Genomic DNA, 12,789 nt, shown 5'->3' with positions numbered 1-12,789 from the left:
CCCCCCGATGCTTACAATATGTCGATCCTCAGCCCTGGATTATCCTCCACCCCTAATCTCCACGCCACCCAGTGCTGCTAAAGGAAATCATGAAATAGTGTTTAGCTCTACCACAAATTCTTGCTAAATTCAATTGAGCCCTTACTCACCGTAACCACAGTGATTGTTCCAAACTTCTCTTCTTGTCTCACCTCTACACTTACATCAGTAGAAAACTCTGAACTTTTATTTGACTCAGATGAGTGAAAATATTTGTCACAACTTTCTTCTTTTCTCATCTTTCGCACTTCAAAACCTGACTACATCCATCTTTTTCTCTGCTCATCTCAGAAGATAAAGTGGCCCTTTTATGCAAAGCTAACTAATTCCTCCATTTGTGCCCTTGATCCTGTCTATTGAGTGATTCATTTATTCAATGATCACTCATTAAACACATCATACTAAGCTTTGGGTATACAAAGACAAAAAAGTATGATTACTAAAATCATAATTAAAGAAGCCACATAGTCTGTAATAGAACGCGCTCTATATCAGGTGCCAGAAGACGAAAGTCCTAATTGCTTTGCAACCTTCAACCTTCCGAGTCTCGATTTCTTCATTTGTAAAGAGGAAATAAAGATATCTAACCTACTTACTTTACATAATATGTTGTGAGGATTTCACAAAGAAAATTCCATGAAATAACTTAAATAACTGAAAAGCATCACAATAGTTGGCTACCATCATCATCATCACTACCATTTAAATAAATGCTTTATACATATTATCTTACTTTACCCTCACAGTGACCTGGGCCATAGGTTATATCACTAAATTCATTTTACAGGTGAGAAAACAGGCCCAGCGAGGGTAAATAATTTTCCCTTTGATGCAAAACTAGTGTGTATACTCAGGACTTTCTGACTTTAGGTTCAGTGCTCTATACACTAGTTTATTAACTTAACAATTGCTGCATTTTTACATTTTATTGAAATTATCTTTATTGATATTGGGTTCTGTGAAATATTTATTTTGAGCCTTGACACTGATATATCAACTTTAAAAATTGCTTGTGAGTCAATATTGACGAAATCAACAACCATTCTCTCTATACTAAGATTGCATTATACCTACAACAGTCTGAACAAATAATTACCACTCAACTCCCTACTAACTTATAATTATAAAAACCAAATAAAATCATAAAATCTTGAAACTGAAAGGTATTTCAGGGCATATCAAGGAATTTTCAATACTTCCCAATAAACAGATTTCAGGATATTATTAAAAAACACTAATATAAATAGTAATTATGAAGATGGTAGTCATATTAACTTACCATTATGGGATGTAAGTTATTGCATGAAATTCTATCTAACCTTAGCTTGAAGACCTTGCTACCTCTAAGTTCATTTCATTTACTCTACCTTTAATTAACAGAAAATTATTTCTTATATCATGTTGAATTATGTTTCTCTACAATTTCATTTTTTTCTAGTTTTGCCTTCCAGAATCAAGTAAAACAATTCTTAGTTTTCTCTTTTCCAACTAAGAAACTCAAGTCTTCCACCCAATTCTTATATGGAATGGCTTCAAGTTCTAATATCATCCTATCTTTTTTTTTTTTTTTTTTTGACATGTTCCAGCTAGTCAACATTTTACCTAAAATGTACAGCCAAGAACAGAACATAATACTCCAGACATGATCTGACCAACCAACATATAACAGAAGTATTTCCTTTCTTGTTCTAGATTAAATATTACTATTAATGCTTTTTAAAAGTACCTTAGCATCTCTGACTGCCACATCACACTGTTGACTCAAACTGACCTTGCAATCTACTATAAGAAATTGGATTTTGTGGGGATTATCTCCTTAAGGATTTTGCTTATTCGTATTAGTAGCTTATAACTAATATTTATATTTTGATTCAAAGTTTGCAAATTTTATGTGATTTCATTTTCACAACAAATCTGAGAGGATAATACTATCATTCCTGTTTGACAGTAGAGGAAACTGAGGCAAGTGATTTACCCAGAGTCATGAGGCCAGTAAATATCTAAGGATGGATTTGAACTTGAGTCTTCCTGACTCCAGGTCCAATATTCTATCCACTATAAAACCTAACTGTTCCATTCATTATTCTCTCTCTTTCATTTTCAGTTTCTCTCTACTTTCTCATTCCCTATTGCCTACAGACATGATCATAACTCTCCAATCCTTAGAAAATCTTCACTTGACCTTCCCATCCCCAGAAGAGGGCTTTTTTTTTAGTTCCCTTCTTTTTTTGTTTGTTTTTTGATTTGTTTGGTTTTGTTTGTTTGTTTGTTTGTTTGCTTTGTTTGTTTTTTGCTAAAATTCTAGATCTTCACTTTATTACTAACTATTTATCAACACCTTGTATTCTATCCCCACTAATCTACTGAAACTGTTCTTTCAAAGATCACCAACTATCTCAACTACTAACTTCCATGTTTTTTCTTCATCCTCCTCTTTGACAGTTGACCACTTATTCCTTTGCTTCTGTAACATCGCTTTTTCATTATTCTTAACAAGTAGCATTGTGCCTGGAACATATTAAGTACTTAACTAAACAATTGCTTACTCATTAATCCTCTTCCTACTAGTATAACCACACCTGTGACTCTGAATCTCTGCTACCCAAAATCAAATTTCATTAGCCTTAGCTATCCCATTTGTTATCTTCAATTATTTCAACTCTACCTTATTCCCATGTCCCACTCTAGATCTTTTCATGTCTTCTACTGTGCCCTTTAGGAAACATTTCTAATTAATAAATTTTCTGACATATTATTTTCTATCTGGCACTTTTCACCATCAGGCACTCACTGAGACATGGCTCACACCTAACAATAGTGTAATTCTGATTACCATTTCCAGTAATAGTTGTACTTTTACACATACCTCTAACTGGTCATATGGAATGGTTGGATTATTCCTTGCTCCTCATTGCACTTCCACTACAATTGTTCTAAACTGTTCTCTCCTCAAGCCCCCAGCTCTGTTTTCTCCTGATGGCTTTGCTTTATATTTCATCAAAACAAACAAATAAAAATGAGATCATATGCCAAGAGTTCCCTCTTCTGCTCACCTCATCTCCCATCTTTTAGACCTTACTCCCCCTATTTCCTTCTCATTGCTGTCTCTGATGACAAGCTGACTCTTCTGTTTGTTATAGCCAAATTCTCTAGAATTACTCTGTAATAGTGTCCCCTCTTGTCCTCCTAGCAAATTGTACTCATCATCATCCCCACTCTCTTCTTTTCCATCTCAATCTAATGACTCCTTTCTCATTGCATATGAACAAATACAAGTGTCCTCCCTGACTAAAAACTCTAAATAAATCCCACCATATCTATCAAATATTGTCCACTATCTTTCCTTTCTTTTCATCTAAATTCCTTGGAAAAATTTACAATTAGTATCTTCTTTTCCTTTCATTGTTTTCCAGATCCTCTCAGTTTAATATCTAATCTTTTTATTCAACTGAAATTACTCTCTTTAAAGTTGTCAATGATTTCTTAATTGCTAAATCTAATGGCCTCTTATTAATCCTCATCTCTTTTAACCAGTCTGCAATTTGACACTATTAATCATAATTATCAATTGCCCTCTCCTCTTTGTTTTTTTGTAACTGTTCTCTCTTGGTTCCCCTCCTGTCTGACTATTCTTAGTCTTTTACTGAAACCTCATCCATATCATATCCACTAACTGTAGGTGTTTCTTAAGCTCTGTCTGGGATTCTTTTCTCTATTTACTCTTTCACTCGATGATCTCAACTTCTGGGTTCCATTACCATTTTTATGCACATGATCGTCAGATCTATTTATTCAGCGTGGTCTGCCTCCAGAGCTGCAATGCCATAATATTAACTACCTAAGATCTCCCATAGGTAACTCAATACGTCCATCTTTCTCACAAAACCCAGCTCTCTTCCTAACTCCCATAATTCTATTTCATCCTTCTTCTAGTCACCCAGATTTACAACCTCAACATCATCCTTGACTCCTTATTCTCAATCACCCCTCATATTCAGTCAGATTTAGAAACTGACATAGCCTTAGTTTCAGTTCAGGGTAATAATCACCTCAAATGCAGCCAGCTGTTAAAGTCCAAATCCTTTATTTTCTCCTTCAAAATAGCCCAGTTAGCTTTCTTAGAAACCTATCTGTCTCCTTGGTTCCAAGAGCTCTTGCTGCTAGTCTTTTGTCTCTGCCAGCTTCAGCCTTTCATCCCTCCGAATCCAAAACCTCCAGCCAGCACACAGGTAGAAGTTGGAATGAATCTGACTCCACCTCTGAGAGAGTGGTCTTGTGGGTTTTCTCTGGGCTTATGGGAGCTCCTGGACTGAATCCTGACTTGTGAATCTCCGAGAGTCTCTAGTTGGCTTGTGGGAGCTCCTTATATATGATCTTTTAAAGGTGTGAACTCTAAAAGTGTGAACCAAGTGCATTGTCTCTATTAATTCCAGTGACTTAGCACCTTGTTTCAAGTTCTGGCCCATAACAATATCTCATATATCTACCCTTTTCTCCACACACAAAACTGTAATGTTCTGGTTAGCTTTACAAAACCATCTATCTTATCCATGTCCTTATCTTCTCTTATGTGAACCAGTGCAATAGCCTTCTAATTGAACTCCCTGCCTCTTTTTTCCTTCACTCTAATACATTAGACACTTACCTATTAAAGTGATTTTCCTTAAGCATAAATTGACCAGGTTCCCATTCTACTCAGTAAACTCCAATGCATCCCAAAGCATCCAGGACCAAATATAAATTCACTTTGTCAAATGAAGTTCTTTGAAACTTCTCATTCCAGTCTCATTGCTGTTCTTCACACATGATGTTCCATCACATGCCTGGACGGTTTTCCTTCTTCACTTCTACTCTTGGAATCCCTATCTTCTGTTACTAATCAAGGACCAAACTCTCAAGGAATCCTCCCTATCTAAGTTACTTTTCATCCTGCATAGTTTTTGGTTTGGTTTTGTTTTCATATTGAATCTTCTTATTCCCCCAAGACTGGAAATGTAGCAGCCATGCATGGGCCCAATCCCAATACTTATTGACACAAAAGCTTTAACTGTCTTTGTTTTACTGACCGACAGTTATCGCTCCTTAGGAAACCTAGTGGACTTCTACTTCCTAGGATTCACCATACCAATGTCAGAAGTTATACACACATCTAGTTGCTTTTGGCCTTACAGAAACTCAGAACTCCTAAGTTTAAGTGATCTACCAACTTTTCCCATAGGAGAGACAACAGATATATTCCACCATGCAGAACCCATCTACTGATCTTTAGTTCTTCTTTTCCCAATTATTAAGTAGCCTCCTTGAAGGCAAGAACTATTTTAACTTTTACGTAAATATATGTCATTGAAATATGTAATTGTAAAGATGTAGCCGACTTATATGTGTCATTGATAAAATATCTGATCCAGTGGATCTGGCCCACTCCTCTCCAAGAAAAAAAAAAAGAAGAAGCAATTTCTACCTTTATGAGGAGTCCATATTGGTAGTCCATGGCTGAGAGATTGTTTCTTCTTTCTTCTATTTCCAAGAAGTACATTAGAATTACATCTATCCAGCATACTTCAAATTTTCATAGTCTAAGGTATATATTATTTGGGGATCCAGAATAAATGCTTTTGTTGATTGCTCTCAAAGGAAAATTAATATTTAGTTTACATTCTGCAGCTTATCTCCTTCCCACCAAATGCTGGTTACATAAAAAAAAACTATCACAAATAATATGACTATACAAACACACTTATCCAAACAGTAAATAGAAGTAAGAAAGTTAAAAAGACTAGAATAGACCAAAGAAGAGATAAAATCTCACCTCAAACCAGTAGAGAAAATCACTCTCAAGGAGAAATCTGCTCTCAGCAACATTTTATTTTCAAAATATATGCAGAGTTTTCAACATTCACCCTTTCAAAACCTTGTGTTCCAAATTTTGTTTCCCTCCTTTCTCCCAAAGCCTTCCCCTAGACAGCAACTAATCCAATATATGTTAAACATGTGCAATTCTTCTCTATATATATTTCCACAATTATCATGTTGCACAAGAAAAATCAGATCAAAAAAGGAAAAAACTGAAAAAGAAAACAAAAAGCAAGCAAACTACAACAAAAAAAAGTGAAAATCTATGCTGTGATCCATATTCAGTCCCCTTTCTGGATGCAGATGGCTCTCTTCATCACAAGTCTATTGGAATCGCCTCATTGTTGAAAAGAGCCACATCTGTCAGAATTGATTGTCACATAATTTTGTTGTTGCTGTGTACAATGTTCTTGTGGTAAGAAGAGATTTCTTTAGACTGTTAAAGTACACCAAAAAAGTACCTAAAGAGAAAAGATCATGAGAGGCAAATATAAACTGACTGGCTACTAGTTCCTCTCAGAACTATAGACATAAGGGAAACTAGTTCTTAATATTATTCCTACACTTCCAGTACATATGCAAATAAAAAGATATTTTTTAAAAAGAAATCCCTTCTCTATTAATGTACAATGTTTTGGCTCATACAGTGTTTTACCTCAGTATTCTCTCAACTAATTAAGATTCAAATTACAGATATGCAATATAGCAATCATAGGGCTATCCCTCAGAAAAATCATTCCAGGCTAGGGCAGGAAGATGTTTATGCTAATCTTCCCAATTTCTAGCACAGTACCTTTTCACATATTGAGTGTTAAACTGAATTTAGTGTTGAATTGAATTGATGTAGTGGCAAAAGCACGAAATTTGACAGTTATAAAAACTTAGTTTCAAGTTTTTTCTTGTTTCAAGTTTTCAGAATTCAAGTTTGAATTCTGACACTATTTAAGTCCCACCATTTATATAAATATCGATTTCTTCATCTATAAAAGGGCTTAATAACTCATGTTACCGACCTCAAAGGGTGTGGAAAACATTTGTGTGGAAACACAAATATGAGCTAAAGTTATTAAGAGTATGTTATAGAAATTCTAAATAACCATTCTTAATTATCCTATCTGATGGTCTTTTCTTAGTCCTCATCCTTCTTGACTTCTCTACTGCATTTGACACTTCGATCTACCCTCTTCCCAAATACATTCTCTTCTTAGATTTTTGTGATATTATCCTGTCCTGGTTCTTCTCCTTCTGTCTGGCCTTTCCTTTTCAGTCTCTTTTGCTGACTACACCATGCCCTGAATGTTTTCCCAAGTCCTATTCTTTTCCCTTATTAACTCTCTCTTTGCCACCTTGTTAGCTCCCATTGATTGAACTATCCAAATCTATGCAATCTTTTTTTTTTTTTTTTTTGAAAAGCATTTGGGGTTAAATGACTTACTCAGGTCACATAGCTAGTAAGTGTTAAGTCTGAGGCTGGATTTGAATTCAGATTCTCCTGACTCCTGCTGTATCTATTGTACCATCTATTTTCCTCTATTTATCTATCTCAATACATATCTAGCTCTATTCTTGCCCCTGAATTTCTGTTCCATGTAGACAATTGCTTATAAAATATTTTAAACTGTATGTCCTGGAGATATGTCAAACTCAACTTCTCCAAATAGGAACTCCTTATCTTTCCTCATACTCTTCTCTTCCAAAATCTATTTATTCCTGTAGAAGATATCACCACCCTGCTAGTCTCCCAAGTGTGTATAACCTCAGTATCTTAGACTCTTCTGTCTCACTCCACATATTCAGTCTGTTGCCAAATCTTACCATTCATACATCTCACATTCCTCGCATCTGTTACTTTCTTTTAACTCTCATATCTTCATTGCCTCTTAATTAGTCTCCTGATTAGTCTCCTTGCCTCCTTCCTGTCTTTTCTCACTCTAGGATATCCTTCACTATCAAAATGATTTTCCTTAAGAATACCTCTAACCATATTTCTCAATCAATTACAATGGCTAATTTTTTTAGGATAAAATAAAAAATAAAAAACTCATTTGTTTGGGCTTTTAAAGTCCTTCACAACCTATCTCCAACTTCAAAAAACTTTACCCCACACACATACATATTTGACATTACAATCAACTTGGTCTTCTCTCTATTCTTCACACATAACACTTTCTGCCCAAGGATCTATGCCTTTGCGCTTTATTTCCTCTTTACGTCTGTCACAGAGTCCTTTTTTCCTTTTTTAAGAATTATCTTAAGTCCCAAGCCATTCCAGACTCCTCCTAAAGTATAGGGCTTCCCCAAACTACTTTGTATTTAACTGCTTTGATTTTATTTGTATTTAATCATTTTATATTTATGTTGTATTTAGATATCTATTTGTTGTACCCTAAGCTTTTGCAAGGAGGCATGTTTTTCATTCTTTGTATTTTCACCATCCACTCACCCACCCAGTGTGTGGAATATATTCATAACTTAAATGCGTATTGATTGACTGATTGATTAAACTTTGCAAAACTCTTCACTAAAATAATTCATTTAAGTAGCCTTGATGAAATTCCAAAAACTGTGGAAGGTCTGAAACACTAAAATCCCCTGGTATTTCTGAAACACTAAAGTGTTCTGAAAGACCTGAGGTATGGGAGTGTCACTGATATACTTCAAGTCTTCTCCTACACCTTATCTGGCCCCACATTTCCCTTTCAAAGGAACATATTTCTTCTGACTCACAGCGCTTACTCATATTAGTCTTTATAAGAAGGAAACATGGCGGATACTAAAATTCAATCAGAAGAGCAAAACATTTGCCAATTAGATAAGACTATTAAGTTACTGGTCTTCTGATCTTGACCACTAGAGGTCCTTTCATTCCTATTTGATGCCAATATGCCAGGCAAGAAGAATAAATTTAACTAGGAGTTTCTAAACCTGTATTTTCCTGAATATCCCACTATCCTTCCCTACCCCCTATCCCAGCCAAACTCTTGTTGAGCTAAAAACAAAACAACAAAAACCTGTGACTCAGCCAGATTGGAAGTGCAGCAGCCACTTATCAGATTCCACTACTGTTCTGCATGGGAGTCTGTTTCTAACCTAGGCTGGTTTATCCTTTCTTACCTTTCTCCCTAGTGTACCTCCATTCCTGGAATTCACCATATTGCTGCTGGATTATTGCAGGTATCTGGTTCACTGCCTTGCTCACTGAAGCTCAGAGCTTCAAAGCTGAAGATTATTGTGAAGAATAAAATGGGATATTTGTAAAGCACTTAGCACAGTGCCTGTCAAATATTTAGTTGTGTGTGACTCTTTGTGACCCCATTTTCAATTTGTGATATTCTTGACAAAGATACTAGAGTGATTTGCCATTTCCAGATCATTTTACAAATGAGGAAACTGAGGCAAATAATTAAGTGACTTGCTTAGAGTCACACTGCTAATAAGTCTTTGAGGTCAGATTTGAACTCAGAAAGACTCATTTCCTAATTCTAAACCCAGTGCTATTTTTACTGCACCACTTAGTTGCCTCTTTCCCTTATTTATGGGAAAGTTCACTCTACTTTTTGGAGAGATGTTTTGTGCTGATCTTACTATATCATTTAATAAATTTTCTTTCCTTTTTTTAAATTATAGCTTTTTATTTTCAAAATATATACATGGATAATTTTTGACATTCACCCCTACAAGACCCTCTATTCTAAATTTTCCCTCCCTTCTCCCCACTCCCTCCAGTTGGCAAGTGATCCAATATATTAAACATATACAATTGCTCTCTATATATTTCCACAAAAATTTTATTTTCTTTAATTAGTAAAAATCCACTTTCTCTCCCTTATTCCTCTCCATTTGAGATTAAAAAAAAATTTGAAGCCTCTTTTACAAACATATATAAACACAAACATATTTCCACATTGATGATATCTCTCTCCTTCTTTTTGATAGATGTAGATATACATCCAGACTAAAGTCTTAATCTGTCCTCTGATTCCTTTGTTTTCAAGTGGAAGGTAGTATGTTTCATCATGAGTTCATTTTCTTTTATTTTTTTCAGTCTTTTTACTTAGTTTTAATATTTCTTGTTTCATGAAAGCATTAGTTTTTACGAACCATTCTAATTTTCAGGGAGTTTATTGCCTAGATAAAGTTTGTTCCTCTTATACTAAGAGATTCATTCCATTTCCAATTCTTTCTTCCATAGCTCTCATTTCTTCTATAATATTTCCTCTAGTGCTCTAACTTTATTTGTAAAAACATTTTTGTCTCTTAAAAAATACACACACACACACACACACACACACACACACACACACACAATTTTAGCTTTATCTCTTTCAGAAAATCTAGTTGAATTTGTGCCTACCTTGTGTTTTTCTTTGAGGCTTTATTTATAGATGTTTTGGAGTCTTTTCTTTTTGTAGTTTTAAGTCTTGAATGTCCCCACCAACATCACTATAATAGCTCGTTATGGTTAGATTATTTTCATATTGTTGGTGGAATTGTGAATGTATCTAACCATTCTGGAGAGCAATTTGGAACTATTCTCAAAAAGTTATCAAACTGCATACTCTTTGATCCAGCAGTGTTACTACTGGGCTTATACCCCAAAGAAATCTTTAAAAAGGGAAAGAGACCCATATGTGCAAAAATGTTTGTGGCAGCCCTTTTTGTAGTGGCTAGAAACTGGAAATTGAGTGGATGCCCATCAATTGGAGAATGGCTGAATTGTGGTATATGGATGTTATGGAATATTATTGTTCTGTAAGAAATGACCAACAAGATGATTTCAGAAAGGGCTGGAGAGATTTACATGAACTGATGCTGAATGAAAAGAGCAGGACCAGGAGATCATTATATACTTCAACAACAATACCATATGATGATTAAATCTGTTGTCTCTTCAACAATGAGATGATCCAATTCAGTTCCAATTGTTAAGTAATGAAGAGAACCAGCTACACCCAGTGAAAGAACTATGGGAAATGAGTGTGGAACACAACATAGCATTTCCACTCTATCTGTTATTGTTTGCTTGCATTTTAATTTTCCTTCTTAGGTTATTTTTACATTCTTTATAAATCTGATTTTTCTTGTGCAGCAAGATAACTATATAAATATGTATACATATATTGTATTTAACATATTCTTTAACAGATTTAACATGTATTGGACTGCCTGCCATCTAGGAGAGGGGGGTGGGGGAAAGGAGAGGAAAAGTTGGAAAAAATTACCCATGTACATGTTTTGTAAATAAAAAACTATAATTTTTTTTAAAAGATTATTTTCATGTTTCATGTAGGATGCACCTGTTCTTGCATCCTACCCCTTTTCTCTGAATCTGGAACTTCTTGCTATGGTGTCCAACTTCTTCCTGTGCTAGAATGCTGTGTCCCCAGTGTCTGCAGACCTATCTTTCTATGCTGACCTAAGTTGGCAAAATATCTTACTGTGGGGAAAAAATTCATAGACAATCTCTCAGACAGGATGTGATCAGGTTAGAATATTTCTGTGGTATAGGAAATGATGAGCTTGATTTAGAAAAAACATGGAAAATTTGAACTTATGAAGATGCAAACCACCTTCAGAGAAACAGATGATAAGAAATAAGCATAGTATGTCTTACATATATGTGTTTATTTACAGATATTTATATGTGTGCATGTATACTTAATCATACTTAATTGTGGCCACCTTTAGGGTAGTAGGATGAGGAAAGGAAAAAATAAAATAAAAAGTGCACAACAAAAAATAAAAGAAAATAAGGAAGAAAAAGCCAGGCAGCTTTGAAAATTATGTGTAATATTATACAGGTTTTCTTGAAATAGAAATTTATTTTATATTGAATTCTTTCTTATGGTATGCTGTGTATGTGGCAATTTTTTTCTTTTCTCCTTTTGTTTAAAAAAGTTAAAAAAATTTTAAATAGCCAAAAAAAAACCCATCTCAGTGTGCTTTTCCCCCTTATCTTTCCTAAACAGGATTCTATCTGGTATGTTTTCTAGATGTATTTGCAGGAGCTATGGGGAAGAGATATGGCACTAATTGTATTTCTTTTGCCCTGCCTGGCTGATTATTAATGGGAAGCACATTGATGGGGACTTATGAATATATTAGAAATACCACTTCACAGATATTGCCCCAAGAGTAGTACTGACCTTCCCCCCATCCAACCTACATAGTATATATTGAGGAAAATACTCCATGGGGGTGTTAACAGTGTATATATATATATATATACACACACATACACATATATATGCAAATACAATCATCTATACTAGAAATCCTTCAGTGTTGCTAAATCAGCGGAAGGAAAATAATGGTTCTTTACTCATAATAAAGAATTCTTTATTCATAGAGACTCAAATAGTTTGTTGTATAACTTATGCCCCAGAACTGAAGCTCTGGATTTCTTGAGATTGAGTTAAATTCTGGGGGCTTCTCAATGAGTATCTCTTTTTTATTTGAGTCCCTAACTAGGGTTTCCACTGAGGATATAATTTAGACTGTTATGTCTCTACTCAGGATTTCTATAGGGAACATGAGAACTTGACTTGTGCCTATTTCTCTACCACAAAAGAAAATGGTCTTTATCTCCCCTATAAACACTCAGGTTAACAAGATAGATCAGGCTTTAATGTGACAAAAAGAACAAAATATCATAGATCTAGAACTAAAATGGACTTGAGAAACCATCTAGTCTTATTTTTAAATTTTATTTTTGTCTGCATTTTGCTTTTTTTATCCCCTCAATCCACTCATTTTATAGATGAGGAAGCAAAGGCTCAGTGAAATTACATAAGATTACATAGAAAGTCACTGTCAGAGGCAGTATCTGAACTCAAATGCTTACTCTAAAATGAATGCACTTTTCACTGTACTACACTGTTTTAAAGGACTTATATC

This window comes from Antechinus flavipes, chromosome 2, assembly GCF_016432865.1.
Source record: "Antechinus flavipes isolate AdamAnt ecotype Samford, QLD, Australia chromosome 2, AdamAnt_v2, whole genome shotgun sequence".
Taxonomy (NCBI): Eukaryota; Metazoa; Chordata; class Mammalia; order Dasyuromorphia; family Dasyuridae; genus Antechinus; species Antechinus flavipes.
The sequence above is the reverse complement of the archived record's forward strand: the minus strand, read 5'-3'. Positions refer to the sequence as shown.